The 16,687-nt window shown below is 43.1% G+C and overlaps 2 long non-coding RNA genes across 2 annotated transcripts in view; both read left to right on the top strand.

Annotated features, from left to right (window-relative positions):
* The first annotated feature begins 2,591 nt into the window (after window positions 1-2,591).
* The window catches only part of LOC107127258 (uncharacterized), a 30,353-nt gene continuing 16,257 nt past the window's right edge, over window positions 2,592-16,687 (top strand). Inside the window, exon 1 of the long non-coding RNA XR_012419046.1 lies at window positions 2,592-2,786. This is a non-coding gene — a long non-coding RNA (uncharacterized lncRNA). The remainder of the gene's footprint in view (window positions 2,787-16,687) is intronic.
* Window positions 7,503-15,416, top strand: LOC141407880 (uncharacterized). The gene is made up of 2 exons (XR_012419048.1): window positions 7,503-7,619; window positions 13,756-15,416. It is a non-coding gene; the product is annotated as an uncharacterized lncRNA (long non-coding RNA).

Consider the following 16,687-nt stretch of genomic DNA (forward strand, 5'->3'; position numbering starts at 1 on the left):
GCCAGAGAAAAAGAAAGGAGGACAAGAGGGATGAAGAGTGAGATAAATCATGGCAAGCTGTGTGCTTCTCCATGAAACTCTTCTTTAACCACCATTTCCCCAAACAAGCAAGCAAATAAAATTTCTGCAAAGTCTACAGAACCCTAAAACATTTGTTGGTCTTTTAATAGAACTCCCCAAATGCATTAAGAGAGCGCTTGTAGACAAGGGAACTCCCTTATGATTGTAAAGCTCAGATAATTGGCAAGCAAGTCTGGGATTCAGGCTTATCTAGGTGGTGGAATTGGAGGCTGTGGTAACTCTAATTACATCTCATACATCTCATAGTCTAGAAGGCCTCAGTTTATGTTTGAGGTATAGTTGGAAGATTCTTTCCAGATCATTGCAGTGATGTTTTTTTTTTCAACTAGATTGTTCCAAATAGAGAAGACAAAAATTAGTCCAGTAGACTCTTGACATGCAAATGAGATACTATTTGAGATTTTCTTGAATTCTCATTTTTATGTAGATTACCATAGCCCATAGCCCATGATCTATTCATGAATCTGTAAAATGAGAGTAATAATACCTCCCCAACAGGCTGTTTGTGAAGATTAAAGGAAATCCTGTATTAAGTGGAGACAAAATACCATAGAAAGGTAGGTATCAGGCAATTAGCTGGGCTCATTCATTTGTCAAACTACTTGCCTCTCATTGTGCAATCCAAATTTGTGCCTCAGCAAAATTTGTAAATGGTGACTTGACATGGCCTTTAGAGGGTAGCTCAAATGTAAAATGTAAGAGCCAATGTTTGCCAATGTCAAGCAATATATTTAGAATATCTTCCATATTCCCTGGGTTAGGAAACCCCAGGTCTTTTTTTCTTTTTTCTTTTCTTTTCTTTTTTCTTTTTCTTTTTTTTTTTTTTTTTTTTTGAGATGGAGTCTTGCTCTGTTGCCCAGGCTGGGGTACAGCAGCACAATCTCCGCTCACTGCAACCTCTATCTCTTGGGCTCAAGCGAGTCTCCTGCCTCAGGCTCTTGAGTAGCTGGAATTACAGGCACATGCCACCAAACCCGGCTGATTTTTGTATTTTTAGTAGAGACGGGGTTTCACCATTATTTGCTGGGCTGGTCTCAAATTCCTGACCTCAAGTGATCCACCCACCTCGGCCTCCCAAAGTGCTGGGATTAGAGGCAGGAGCCACTGCACCCAGCCAGCCCCAGGTCTTTGCACGTCAGCTCTCAGTTCACACTGAAACAGATTAATGATGCCAGCTTTTTCTGACAGCTAATATTGATCTCATCTCAGGGGCCTAATTCTCCTTCCTACCAATTAATATCTAGGAGCAGGCAGTAACTACTGATTAGATCCCCACTCTTTGCCTCTTGTGTCATCAGCAGAGGTAGAAGGAGATGTTGTTTAACATCATGGGAAAATCATGTTGAAGACTGAGGGAGGGGCTGGAACCAGAGATCAAAGCTTGGCTGGATGCCAGGTTTGTGGGGAAAGATTATCTTGTTTTGTCTCTCACAGGATTTTTGGGAGACTAAGAACTCCACTTGTTTGATTAGAGAATATGAATCTTCACAGCAGAGATAAGGAGTGAGATTGGTATCATACATAATTTTGGAAATGACTGGGTGGTCCCAAACATACTGTAAGCATCCATGGGTGAGCCGGAACTTGAGTTTGCACGTTTACATCGTCTACGTGAGCCCCTGAACTTCCAGCATGGTGGATGATTGACTCTCTTTGGAAAGGGACCAGCTCAGGTCCCCTATCCCTCTGAAGATAAGACAGGGGAAGCAATGACAGGAGGGGAGAGGCCCAGAAATTGCATTCCCAAGACAGCCAGAAGGGATCGGCAGAATGGCTCGGAAATGTTGTTTCTTGCAGGAAAGACGTGGCATTATCTCAGAACCATCTGGTGGCAGCAGGAACGAGAAGGGGGAAGGAGGCTGTGAGCAGTGGTCACGTAGCCTTCTCTTGCTGTTTGTAGACGCCCACAATCCAGCTATTTCCTGACAGAAGCAGGTCAGCTAATAGCCTAGCCTAGACTCAGGGAAGAATGGAATTTCAAGGAAAAAGAAACTGTAGAGTTTCTCTAGCAAGAAAACTTTAAGTCATGACTTAAAGCTTCCTGTACCATAGGAAAAGGCCCCAGACTCAGGGAACATGCAGGGTGCACTTGATATTTCGACATGAAATTAACCTGGATTCAGGTGGGCTGACTCTCTAGGAATCTCAGAATAGGGTGTCCCCCAGGACTTAATGTGGCCCACATATGCCTTTTGTTTAACACACATTAATGTTAACAGAATGGTTGGCTTAGTCCGCAATTTTAAGACATCAAGGCATTTCACATAAAATATAGATTTCTGGCTCCTTTTGAAAAATGGAAAAGCTGGCAGTTCTGGGCCCATGTTCTCACATAGCAACGTTTGGTTGGAGTTGAGTAGTTAGTGCCTTAAGAAGGCAGAAACCTGCTGTCCCCTCCCTTGCACTCCCCACCCATCCACTTAACTCAAAGCCCCTGGAGGCCTTTGTATTTGTGACTGTTCCTCTAGAATGCAACTGCCACAAAGGCAAGGAATGAGAGCATATGTCCTGAGTGAAGCTTTATCTCCAGTGCAGTTCTGCACAGTACTGGATTGTGCGTAGGCATTTAATAAATATTTGCTTAATAACAGAGAATGAATGAACACAGCTTTGTCAAAGCAAAACAGATCTGCATGTAAATCCAGGCTACGTGATCTTGGGTCAGTGACTGCACTATCTAAACCTCTGTTTTTCTCATCTACAAGGTAGGAATCAAAATACTTGCCTCATAGGGTAGCATGAGAGAATGAGTGCAAAGTGCTTAGCAGGATGCCAGCACATAGTGTGCACCCAATAAGTATTTGCTGTATGCTTGGAAGAATGTTTAGTCACAGGGTTGCGATCCATGGGCCTTCGGCTGGATAAGCTAGAAATTCATTTTATGAAGCCAGCATAAGAATGGTGGTGGACTAGAAAGGAATCACAAATGGTGATAAAAAATAGCAGTTCTCATGACAGTGAGGGATTGCTGGGCAGAGAATGGTGACTTGTTCCTCTCTTAAACTGTTGATGATTGGGGCGATAGCCTAGTTTACAATGGTAGAGAGAAGGCTCCTAGGTAAATCGTAGAGAGGAAGATGTGGGTTATAAGCACAGGCTTTGGAGACAGACGGATGTTTAACATGTGCTAGGCACTTTGCTAGGCTACTAAATACATTTGAGACCTGTTTCCTCAGCTACAAAATAAGGGCAATAATACCTACTCTATGGGGTTCCATCTGATTAGTTAACATATTAACTAATGTACCCCTGGCACAATAGGATATGCTCAGCAAACAATAGGTGTATTGATATTAGAGGGAAAACATTGTTTTGAGGTTTACAGTCATTGCAATTCTAGTGTATTTTTTAGTTTTAGTTTTGTTTTTGTTTTTCCTTTTTGTTTTGTTTTGTTTTAATGCTCCCAGTTTCCATAGCAGTCCATGCTGTTTTTTATTCCATCACCTTGCTGTGTGACCCTGGGCCATCCACTTTTCTCTAGGCCTCTGCTTCCTAGAGAGTGAGAGATTTTGCTTGTGCAGTGGATGCTGTGGTGTGCACCTAAATCCCCCCCTTTAAAACAAAGGCATTCAGTGCCCCCCCATGGTTGCAAACATTGCTTGCTGATGGCCCATAGGTAAGTTCCTCTTTGAAAATTGCTCTCTTTACCAAAGGTAACTGCCTTGTCCAAGGTTACACACAACCCCCTCCCTGGAAGCTGGTCTGTGCAGAGATACAAAGATCAGAGAGGTGAATCTGAGACATCTCTGAAAGGCCAACCGAGATTCAGAGCTCCCCCACGGGATCAGCTTAAACCTCTGTTTCATTCTATTCAACTCTCTCTGCCCAGTCCTGTTTCCCTTGGTCCCTTATAGATGTTGCTCCCAAGAGCACTCTCCAAAAAACACCTGGCACAAATCTCCCTCGATGAGTCTGTTTCCAGGAAACCTGACCAGTGGCATTTTGGGTAATTTCAGCTTCAGTCTGTCCGATCTCAAAATTATTTTGGTTTGTTGTATTTAGGTTAGGTTATAAGGAATTGAGATGCATTACAGAGGAAGATCGAGGATATCTTCCTGTGAAATCCCTAATATAGGCTCTTTAGAAAATTCTCTGATGAGGATCTTAAACTAATGTGAGAGTGGGGCTAATATTTTCAAGAAGGACGTGAGGTTTTAAGCAAGTAGCAGATGTCATCTCAAGCTGCTGACACAGGATTTTGGAGCTTGAGGCACACATAGTACACAGCTCTATTAGACATGCCTTTCAAGGACCTACATGGAAACCTGGACACTGAGCCTTCAGGATAGATATCGAAAATACTCAAGTTTTCTTCCCCAAAGTGCTGCATGCAGGTTCTGCTGAGACTATATCTTCTTGCCAGCAAGAAGCATAGACGTTGGCGAGTGCTGCCTCCATTTCAGGAAGAGGAAATTATGAAAATCAGCTGGGATAGAGAGATCTGGTACAGTCCAAAAGCACCAGCTCTTGTTGGAAGTTTTCTCCCTGACAGCAGGCGTTTCTGTGCTTGGAAGGGTGAGGAGAGCTTGCCTTTTGCTGCAGAGATATAGGCATATTGACCAATGCAGGATGACCCCAGATGTTCCTTCAGTACCCTTCAGAAAGTGAATAGTGTGCTTAGTTTCTCAGAGTGTGGGTGAGAGCTCCTCCAAAAACAGTGTGTGCAAAAAGAGTCACAGCTGCAGCTGGTGTTTGCACTGGTGTCCCTGGGACTTGACACTTGGAGTCATGTGAGTCCTCTGGCTCAGAAGCAAAGCTGCAGAGCCAAGAAGCTAAATCCATTCTTCACAAAGACTCCCACGAGGGGAGAAGGCAAAGCAGCCAGGCTAGACTCTTAGGAGGCCAGAATGTAGGGATCATTTTATGGTCTAAGCAGATGAGCAGAGGAGAAGGGGTCCTTCTTGCAGGTCTAGGTAAAAAATATTTACCAGAAATTCCTGACATGTACAGAGGAGTTAAGGATGTGTCTTAGAGTCAGAAAATGGACTGTTCCTTGGGCAAGGTATTTAACTCCTTTGAATTCATATATTCTCCTTCTGTAAAGGGTATTGGCTTTATAATACCAATTGCTGTGAGGGCTCAGTAAGGTCACATACTTGGAGCATGTAGCACAGGCCCTGAGCCTCAGCGTGCACTCTGGAGTGATCACTATCTTATCTCCATTCTTCAAAGTGGCTGGAGGCGAGAGGTGCAGGCTGGAGCAGTGTGGGCTCTGGGTGCTTTTAGGACAGGTGTCCACCAGGACTCCATTTAGGAGATCCTGCCTGCAGCAGATAGCAGCTTGTGCCTGGAATTGTTATTGTGTCCAGACCGGGTCATCCTCCTGCCTTTGAAGCCTGAATCACTGTCATCGATAGAAAAGGATTGTCTTTCCCTTCAAATATTCCTTAGTAGTTTATTCTAGTCTCTCTTGACTCCAGTGGACATCTAGTTTAAAATAGCAGAAGCGACTAGTGGAGTTATTTTTCTTCATTATTAATGGCATTATTGCAACAAATTTTGATTTATTGAGTGCCTATGTGCTATCTCATTTGATCTCCATGCTCACTATTGAGTGAGGCAGCTTCATTACGGAGAATGAGTTTAACAAAAAAGGAAAAATGGTTTCCAGCTGCATCCATGTCCCTACAAAGGACACAAACTCATCCTTTTTTATGGCTGCATAGTATTCCATAGTGTGTATGTGCCACAGGAAACCATCATTCTCAGCAAACTATCGCAAGAACAGAAAACCAAACACCGCATGTTCTCACTCATAGGTGGGACTTGAACAATGAGGTCACTTGGACACAGGAAGTGGAGCATCACACACTGGGCCCTATTGTGGGGAGGGGGAGAGGGGAGGGATAGCATTACAAGATATACGTAATGTAAATGACGAGTTAATGGGTGCAGCACAGCAACATGGCACATGTATACATAAGTAACAAACCTGCACGTTGTGCACATGCACCCTAGAACTTAAAGTATAATTTAAAAAAAAAGTAACCCTGTCTCTACTAAAAATACAAAAAAAAAAAAAAAAAAAAAAGTAAAAAGGAAAAATGGGGTCAAAGCAACATAGTAGCCAACAAAGCTGGTTCATGAGTACATGTGGGATTCTACCTGGGGATGCCCAGAAATCACTGGAGCATACTCTCCAGGACTAAGAGTTTTTTTCATGTGGCAAGAGTCTTCTGAAATCTCCTAATCCAAGGTTTTATAATTTGGTATAAAACATCTTCAATATCCTTCTCCATATCTCTGGGTCAGGATTTCCCTATGCCAGAGAAAACAAACTTCAACTCTTACCTGTTAACACTCTCCTTGATATGGGAGTTCACCTCTTTAATTAAACCTTTAGGCCAGGAATGGTGGTTCATACCTGTAATCCCAGTTTTTTGGGAGGCTGAGTCAGGAGGATCATTTGAAGCCAAGGTTTGAGATCAGCCTGAGAAACATAGGGAGAACCATCCCTACAAAAAAAAAAAAAAAATTAGTCAGGCACGGTGGTGTGTGCCTGTAGTCCCAGTTTCTCGGGAGGCTGAGGTGGGAGGATGGCTTAAGCCTGGGAGGTGGAGGCTGCAGTGAGCCCTGATGGCACCACTGCACTCCAGTCTGGGTGACAGAGTGAGACCCTGCCTCTAAAACAAAGCAAAACAGAACAAAGCCAAACAAGACAAAAAAGTCTTAGTCCAGGCATGGGGCTGCGAGGGGGAGAAATTTGACCCCTACACTGATCTCAGGATTCCTGAGAAACGTCTAGCACCACCTGTGAGAGTCAGAACCTCTTTGAGAGCATTTCTCAAAGCTTTCTTGTGGATTTCCCTACTGATGCACTCATTTTCCCTGGAGTAAGTTAGAACCTTCCCAGATTTCCTTTGATTTGGAAAGGGCCCTAAACACAGGACCTGGCTTCTTTCTTTCCTTTTTTCCCCTATTCCTCCCCTTCCTTTCCCTTCCCTTCCCTTCCTTTGCTTTTCTTTCCTTTTCCTCCCCCTCCCTCCCCTCCCCCCTCCCCCTCCCCCCTCCCCTCCCCCTCCCCCTCCCCTCCCCCTCCCACCCCCTTCCCCCTCCCCCCCTCCCCCTCCCCTCCCCCTCCCCTCCCCCTCCCCTCCCTTCCTCCTCCTCCTCCTCCTCCTCTTCCTCCTCCTCCTCCTCCTCCTCCTCCTCTTCCTCCTCCTCCTCCTCCTCCTCCTCCTCCTCCTCCTCCTCCTTCTTCTTCTTCTTCTTCTTCTTCTTCTTCTTCTTCTTCTTCTTCTTCTTCTTCTTCTTCTTCTTCTTCTTCTTCTTCTATTCTCTGTGTGCATTTGGGCAAATGACTCACTTTCCCAAACCTCAATTTTTCTCTCTAAAATGTCTGAGGTAAATTCTAACATCCCTTTCAGTCCTAAAAATCAAAGTTCATACTAACACTCAGAATAGTAAATAAGAACTTGGACCCTGGAGTCAGGACTGGGTTTGAAGCCCAGGTTCACAGCTTACTGCATGATTTTAGGCTAGAAGGGCACATCCTTTGTACCTTCGTTTCTCTAACATGAAGAGAATGCTGACCTACGGTGAGCAGGATTTGGTGTGCTAAATGTACTGAGTGTGCGTGTGCCTAATTCTGCTGTAAGTTCTTTCTATGTGTTGACTCATTTCATTAGCAAAATATCTCTGTAACAAGACATTTTACTTTGTGAGTGTCTTTGCTTATTTTTCTGTCTTGTTGAAGGTTTTCATTTGTTTGCTCATTTCAGGCTTAATTTCATCATTTTCTAGTTTTGACTCATGTACAAACACAACACAAGCAGCTTTTCTGTCTTCATTCAATATGTTCTTTAAAAATATATTGTAAAGGCTATGGCCAAGAATAGAACATTAAGAAAATAGTGATGAAAACTTTGCATGTTAGAACACTAGAGAATTTTTGAAACATTCAAATGGCTGGAGTCCATACCAGACAAACAAAATCTAAATTTCTGAGCGTGGAGCCAGATATTGATGTGTTGTAAAAGTTTCCTTGTTTAAGACTTGACCAGGACGGCAAACCACTACTCTACGTCCTGAATCTAGGGATCCCATCTAGACTAATTTGCCATGAGAGAATTTGGGTAAGGTAATTACAAACTACAACTATGGCTGTCTTATCATTGCAACCACATTTTTGCAATTACACAACTATCAAATCTCTCCCTAAAATCAGAATACATTATTTTTAGTATGTTCCTATTCAGGCTACTCTTGTAACCCTAGCAGACAAATACTAGCTCCTGGTGAGGACTACTTTCATGACTAACTGTTTAGAAATATGCTTTAGTGTTTTGCCAAAATTAATGGCACAGGTTTATCATTTCTGAAATTCAGCTGTTTTTTTTGTAAAGGAGAAACTATTCCTAGTCTTCTATAATTTTACTCCATACTCTTCAAAGTCTCACTCTGTCACCCAGGCTGGAGTGCAGTGGTATGCTCTCAGTTCACTGCAACCTCTGCCTCCCAGGTTCAAGCAATTCTTCTGCCACAGCCTCCCATGTAGCTGGGATTACAGGTGCAGCCACCACACCCGGCTAATTTTTGTATTATTTGTAGAGACAGGGTTTCACTATACTGACCAGGCTGGTCTCGAACTCCTGACCTTGTGATCCACCCACCTCAGCCTCCCAAAGTGCTGGGATTACAAGTGGGAACAACTGCCCCCAGCCAATTTTCTTAATTTTATGTGTTATAATTTATATGTATTTCTTACCTCAAGGTTAAAGACACTTAATGCTCTTTTTCTATTTCTTACCTATTTCAGGTTATAGTCATATATCAGTTATTCATTCAATCATTCATTCAATAAATGCTTATTGAATATCAACTTTGTACCTGGCACTATGCCTGAAAAAGTTAAAACCCGGGAGTTATCTGAGACTCCATTCACTAACACCTCTTTCTGAAGAAATCCTCTTCACAAATCCTCTTAATCTTCAGCATCCCAACTCTCTCATCTCTTCAATGTGTGCAAGTCATCTAATGGTTTTCCTATTTGTGGCTATTTCCTTTTTGTGGCTTAAAATTTTGGATGGACAGCTTTCAAATTTGCTCAAGTGTCCAATATCTAGTCTGTCTGTCTTTTGGTGACACAGTTTAATAACCTCTTATACTCCCGGGGTGAATGGGTAGCTCATTTACCAAACCTGGTGAATGAATGCAGAACATAAACCTGCCCTCTTGGTTGTTTTTGTAAAGGTCTATTGTGTAGTACTCATACTTAAAGACAACTTATGTTGAGAAAAGGTGAAATAAGTTGTCCTTTCTGTTTTCTCCTTCCCACTTACCCTAAGGTCCAACTTTAAAGATTCCATGATTATACTTCCAAATTCTCTTTATACACTAAGATAGTTTATTATTATGAAGTCCATCATGTGCCTAATTGTTAAACATTTCAACTCCAATAATCCTCACAAAGTCCCTTGAAGGTGAGCACTTCTGTGTCTATTTTACAGCTTGGGAAGCTGAGATTCTGAGTTACTAAGTAAACTGCCCAAGTTCCAGCAGATACCAAGTGGCACAGCTGTGATTCTGACCTGGGGCAGTCGATGACAGAGCCCCTTTGCTTTATGCAGCCACAGTTAGAACATGCAGCTTCAGTCCATTCCAGGTTTACATTGTTTTGTTTTGTTTTTTGAGCCCAGGCTGGAGTGCAGTGGCATGATCTTGGCTCACTGCAAACTCTGCTTCCTGAGTTCAAGAATTCTCATGCCTCAGCCTCCCAAGTAGTTGGGACTATAGGCATGCGTCACCACACCTGGCTAATTTTTGTATTTTTTGTAAAACCGGGGTTTCACCATGTTGGCCAGGCTGGTCTCAAACTCCTGGTCTCAAGCCATCTGCCCCCCTCAGCCTCCCGAAGTGCTGGGGTTATAGGCGTGAGCCACCGTGCCCGGCCAGGCTTATATTGTTAATGGATAATAGTATTCATTCCTACTGCATCCTGATATACCCACTGAGTCTCAACACATTATTCCCATAGCCATTAATTATCCTCAGAATTGGAGGTAAGTTGAAGGCTGTTTGTCATACCTTCACAATATGATGGGTACTAACCGTATGTTAGTATATAATACAATGATATGATGTTGTGTTAATCATAACCTAAACAGATTACTTGCAATTTTACAGCCCCTGTAAAAAAAGTCTTAATTTTTTAAATCTGAATTCCTCCCCATCCTCTTAGAACAAAGACCGATTCTATGTGATCACCAGTGTTCTGCATATTCTGGCCCCTTCCTGCCTTTCCAACCTCATCTTGAACTTCTTTAACCCACTTTTTCTGTGCTCTAGACACAGAGAATCTTTCAGTTCCTCAAATAGTCTATGATTCTTCTGCCATAAAGCCTTTGCAAATGCTGTTCTTTCTCTCTGTGACATTCATCCTCTCCTTCTCTTCTTCCTTTAGACTTCTGCATGCTATATCTTGAGCCCTCAGCTAGATCAGACCAGACTACCATCTACCCCTTTAAATGCCATCAAGCTCACTTTTTTTTTTTTTTTTTTTTTTTTTGAGACGGAGTCTCGCTCTGTCGCCCAGGCTGGAGTGCAGTGGCCGGATCTCAGCTCACTGCAAGCTCCACCTCCCAGGTTTACGCCATTCTCCTGCCTCCGCCTCCCGAGTAGCTGGGACTACAGGCGCCCGCCACCTGGCCCGGCTAGTTTTTTGTATTTTTTAGTAGAGACGGGGTTTCACCGTGTTAGTCAGGATGGTCTTGATCTCCTGACCTCGTGATCCACCCGTATCGGCCTCCCAAAGTGCTGGGATTACAGGCTTGAGCCACCGCGCCCGGCCCAGCTCTCTTTAATGGTGCTTATAATCATTTGTGCACATGCCATTCAGTGTGTCATTATTTAATCTTCGTGTCACTCCTCCATTAACTTTCTAACCCCCAGATCCAGCATATAGTAGGAAGACAATAAACAACAAATATAGATGAATGTCTTCAAATTCTGAATCAATTACAGTAGCCTCCTGAAATGCCAGGTTCCTTTGTGCTTTGTGCATTTTAATTTTCAGTATTAATCACAATTAAATGTACAGAGGACTAGATCAGGAAATAATGTAGTTGTAAAACAAGGCAATGCGAGTAAGATGGCAGCCCTTCCCTCCCTGGTGGTCCTCTAGTCACATGTATGTGCTTTCCAACACATGCTTTCTTGTTGGGCTCTTCTTTTTCATCCAGTGGCATTGGCCACCATGACAGAGGCAAAAGTGGAAGTGCTGGTGTCAGCCTGGGGTTTGAGTTCCAGCTCGAATACTCTGTAGCTGAGCAACATGAGTCACATTGCACACTCTTTATTCCTCGGTTTCCTCATCTGTTGAATGTTTCACTCATGGGACTGTGCAGCACTCTAAATGGGTTGTGAGTCTGAAGCACCCACCCAGCACAGAGTCTGATTTGCTGTCTGAAAATTATGTTCCTTCCCCTAGTGTACACTATATACCTGCTAAAACAACAGTGCATTTCTTAAATCAAGTTATATGATTAAAATAACTGACACTATGTCATGTACATTGTTCTAATCATTCCCCCCATATTAACCCATTGAAAACTCATAAGAGCCCTATGAAGCAAACACTGGTAATTTCAGCCTCATTTCATGCATGAGGAATTGAGATTCGGGGTGATTAAGTAACTAGCCCACAGTCGGGCCAAAATTTAATCCCAGCTAGTCTGGTATGTTCTTATACTGCAACATGATCCTGTGTCTCAGCTGGATAATTAGCAAGGAATCACAGCAATGAAGAGTGGGCTTTGAAAAGAAAAATCTCTCCCAATTCTACTATGCTCTGGGTGACCTTGGCCAACTCAGTTCTCCCTTCTTTAAAATGGGGATACTATCCTCTATCTCCCATGTGAAAGCCGAATGAGATGGCAAATGTAAAACTCCTGCACACATCTGTCATTTGCCTGTGGCTGAGACAATTTCTCTTTCTTCTTACAGAAGTACAACCTTTGAGTTTTATCAACAACGGCCTGGCCAGGGTAACATTGGTCTTGGGCCAGTTCTAGAGCTTCTCGAACAAAAATTGTTGATATTGAGCCCACACAAAGCTGGAAACTCCCAGAGGGATAACTGTGCAGGCTCTGACCCAGCAAGATTTCCCCTGAATTCTACAGAGTTTCAACACATCTGAAACTCTTAGAGAGTAAAGCCCAAAGTTCCGGAAACAGAGAGCCTGGCAAGGAGAAGAGGGAGCTCTACTCTTTTGAAAGAGGGGGAATCTTGGCAATTAGATTTCACAGATATGGCTCCAGCCACACCACCCCTGACCTTAAGAACTGTCATGAATGTCTCTCTAGGAAACACTCCTCACACACACACCACTCCACCATCATCCAGAGTGACGATTGTTAAAAGAAAAAAAAAATTATCTGACATTGACCTTTGCATTGTCAGAGGCTCCCTGCTCTATAAAGGAGAAGTGTCTGCCCAGGGTGGCCTTACGGTAGATGTAGAGCCCTGGGGAGGGGCTTTGAGTCTGCAGTGTGCTTCAACCCTCATCCACGAAAGGGAGAAAATCATGGTTATCTCCTACGGTTATTGTAAAGAGGAAATGCAATAATAAACGTTCAGAGCCTAGGACAAGGCTAGCCCTTGGGAAGCACCCAGTGAATGGCAGGCATCATTGTGGTTGTGTTGTAACAGCAGCTAGGCCACTTGCCCAGGATCACCCAGCAAAATAAGTAAAGAAATGAGAACTGCAACAAACATCTCATGGACTGGCAGTCCCAGCTCTTTCTGCCATGTGAAGCAGCCTCTCCCCTGTGTGTCTAACCGTCAGCTTCTTACTTTGTGTAGTGAAAGGGCTAAATCATATTAGAGAGTGTTGTGGGATATGCAGTGTAAAAATGGCTCCCCGCGACTCTCCACTTCATTCCATCCTATGAGATCCTATGCTGTTAAAATTATTCCCAGCCCCTTATCCCTCTGGGTTCTCTGGACCCCTGAAAAACTCCCTGAAACCTCAGGAACTCCCTGTGGGATAGAGGCACACGTAGATTTTTTTAAATGGTGTTTTACTCCAAATTCTTATGTTTTGCTAGGTAATGGGTTCTAGGTGTGGCATCTCACTGTCAAAGGGGTGTCTGTGACCCACAGTAGTCCCGAGTTCAGGGATGGTGGATCTGGCTGTGTCCTGGCCTGGGTCAGCTTTGCCAGTAAAACAAAGGCCACGTTCCCAGTCTGTGTGAGACCTAAGGGGACGGGACCCTTGTTCCCATGGCAGCAGGTGTATAGGGGTAGGTGGTACTAACAGGTTGTGGAGATTTGAGCTGGGGAAGGCAGCCTGGTTGGTGGACAGGCAGGAGTTTGGAGGTAGACAGAATTACTTTTCTGCCTTAAATTAGCTTGGGATCTTACATAAGTGATTTTGCGTCTCTGAAATTCAACTTCTCTGCCCGAGAGAGATCTTAATGCCCTTCTTATGGGGCCCATGGGAGAATTCGGAGGGTAATTCAGGTAAAGTGACCCAATATGTGGCTGTTCACATACCCCGTTCCTCTTCTATTGGAATACAAATACAAATAATGGATCTGGGTCCCAGGAAGATGAAAGGAGAAGATTAAAAAGTTAACAACAATCCTTCAGTATTATTAATGCTCTATGCAATAAATTGTTTTATAGTCTCAATAACCATATGAAATAGAGACTATTATTATGCCCTTTTGACAGGGAAAGTGGAGAACACTGAGACTTGGAAAGGATAAATGACTTGCCCATCACTACAGATGTGGCAGAGCTGGGACGTGAACACAGGCCTCTGTCGTCTAAGCTCACCCGCCACCCAAGCATGTCCGTCATCCATGAACAGAGTTGGCTGTGCTCAGTCAAGCAGCTGTCGCCCAGGCCTCCGTTCAGCATCTCTGGAGACTCCCCGCGGCTGAAAACTCTTCTGAGCAAAGTTCTGCCACTTCCTCTTTTGGTGTGGCCCTGTTTTCATCCTTTTCTTCTGAAACACAGATCCCCTATTAGCTGCCCACTCTGAGCCACATGAGGGGGAATGTGCAGCTGGGACAGGAGAGATGGCCCTGGCTGGTTAGACCCTCCTGCGATATGTCCAGGCTGGTCTGAGACTAGGGCTGGGCCATTGGCTGAATTTGGCTGCAGTCCATCAGGGATGTACTTCCATTTATCTGCTGGTCCAGTTTGCCCAATCCCCTCTTGGTACATGGCACCTCCTCTGTCAGGGCCTGGGCCCCGCTGTGCCTACCTCCCACTCCCTTCCATTTCCCACACTCTGCTCTTGACTTCCCACAGTCCTCCCTCGCACAGTCTTCAAGGCCTTTCACTTCCAGCCACATCAGCTGTCATCCCTTCCTGCCCCCACACCCCATGCAGCTGAACTTCTCATCACACGGTATCAAAGCCCAGGGCCTTTGCACATGGTTCCTTTTGCTTGACAAGCCTGTACATTTCTGCCCTTTTTCAATGGCAGACTCCTTCAAGTCCTCCCAGACCAAGGCCACCACCTGCCACAACTACCATTCACATTGTAGCCTATGGAATGACCCCACCACCACTGCTACTACCACTGAGACCTACTTTTAGATAGATAAAGGAGATCTGAGTGTTAGGGCAGGGGTGGAAAACCATGGTATATTTGGATGTGAGGTGGGTAGAATTTGCAGATTCCCTCAGTTCCTTCACCTCTCAAATAGGCATGGAGCCTTCCAGATTGAAGGGAACTCAGAATCTGCTCAAGGGTCTAGGCAGGTGAGGATTTGTCTCTTGGGCAGCAAGACTGAGGCCTGGACATATCTCTACTTTCTGGTCTTAAGGTTTCAACAAGAATGGCCAGAGCTTGAGATGAGTTGGAAAACTGCCCTTGGCCTGCCATGTCCCCAAAAACACTGCGGGCTGGTGGCTTCTCTGTCTGGGTGCCTGTAAAGGGATTCTTTGAAACAGGCTATCTTGGGGAGGTCTATTTGGCTGCAAATTTGAGGAGGCACCTTTACTCTGCTTGCAAATAGCATTTGGCCTTTGCCAACCATCTAACTTTCTGATTCTCTGGTTTCTTTATGGGAAAAATGAGAAGGCAGGTCAGGTTTTTGTTCATGTTCTTTTCTAGGGTTGATATCCTATGAGGTGATAATTAAGCCTTAAAAAATGTTTTAATTAACTTTTTTCTGATTATAAAATAATGTATTCTAATGGTAGAAAATCTGGACAACATAAAATGAAAAAGTGTGAAAATAATAAGCCAATAAAATGCTTAGCTCTGAGAAAATGTTAATCTTAATACATCAGGGTTAATTATTCTTTTTTCCTGTAGTATGTATTTGCGTGCTCAGGTATTTATTTACAGCTTTTAATAAATTTAAAAGTAAATAGAGCATTACAATGTATAATTATTGTTCAAAACATTATTTTAATAATATCATAGGATCCCATTATATAATTATTTTCATGTTGTTACATACTGAGACTATTTTACATTTTTTGCCTTTGTTAATATTGTAATGAATATCTTATCTTAAACCTATGTGTACATTTAAATCATTTCCTCAGTTCTATTTAAAAATGGAATTAGTAAAGAATTGGCAGGATTTTTTTTAGGTTTTTGATATATAATAGTCAAAAGACTTCAAAAGAGGGCACTGCTTGACATTTCTGCGAAAAGTGAGCATGTAGAGACTTGAGTTTTGTTTATCACATATTGGGTTTGATTTTTTAAAAATAATTTTTTCAGTTTGAGCAATGGTATTCTGCTTTTATTTTAACTTGCATTTCTTTCGTTACTTACAAAGTTAACATTTTTCACACAAAATTGGCCATTTAGATTTCTTTTTACGTGAACCCTTCATTCATGAGTTTCACTCATTTTTTTGAGTATAGTATTCATCTTTTCTTTCCTTCTTCCTTTCCTTTCCTTTCCTTTCCGTTCCATTCTGTTCTGTTCCCTTCCCTTCCCTTCCCTTCCCTTCCCTGCCCTTCCTTTCTCTTTCTTTCTTTCTTTCTTTCTTTCTTTCTTTCTTTCTTTCTTTCTTTCTTTCTTTCTTTCTTTCTTTCTTCTTTCTCTTTCTTTCTTTCTTTCTTTCTTCTTTCTTTCTTTCTTTCTTTCCTTCTTTCTTTTTCTCCTTCCTTCCTTCCTTCCTTCCTTCCTTCCTTCCTTCCTTCCTTCCTTCCTTCCTTCCTTCCTTCCTTCCTTCTTTCCTTCCTTTCTTCCTTCCTTTCTTTTCTTTCTTCTTTATTTCTTTTTTTTTTTTTGACAGGACATCACTCTGTCACCCCTGCTAGAGTGTAGCAGCAACATCACAGCTCACTGTAGCCTAGAACTCCTGGGCTCAAGCAATCCTCCCATCTCAATTTCCTGAGTAGTTTGGACTAAAAGCGTGCACCACCACACTTGGTTGATTTTTTTATTTTTAATTTTTTGAGAGACAGGGATCTTGCTATCTTGCTCAAGCTGGTCCCTAACTCCTGGCCTCAAGCAATCTTCCCACCCCAGCTTTTTGAATAGCTGCGATTAAAGGCACAAGCCACCGGACCTGGCATCTTTTCTTTTTCTTCTTGATTTAACAATCAAAATCAAACCTTATTGATTTTTGAGACATCTATTACACAAGGCTAATAATCGTGTTTCATACATGTGGCAAATATTTTC

Source organism: Macaca fascicularis, chromosome 1 (genome assembly GCF_037993035.2).
Source record: "Macaca fascicularis isolate 582-1 chromosome 1, T2T-MFA8v1.1".
NCBI classification, from domain to species: Eukaryota; Metazoa; Chordata; class Mammalia; order Primates; family Cercopithecidae; genus Macaca; species Macaca fascicularis.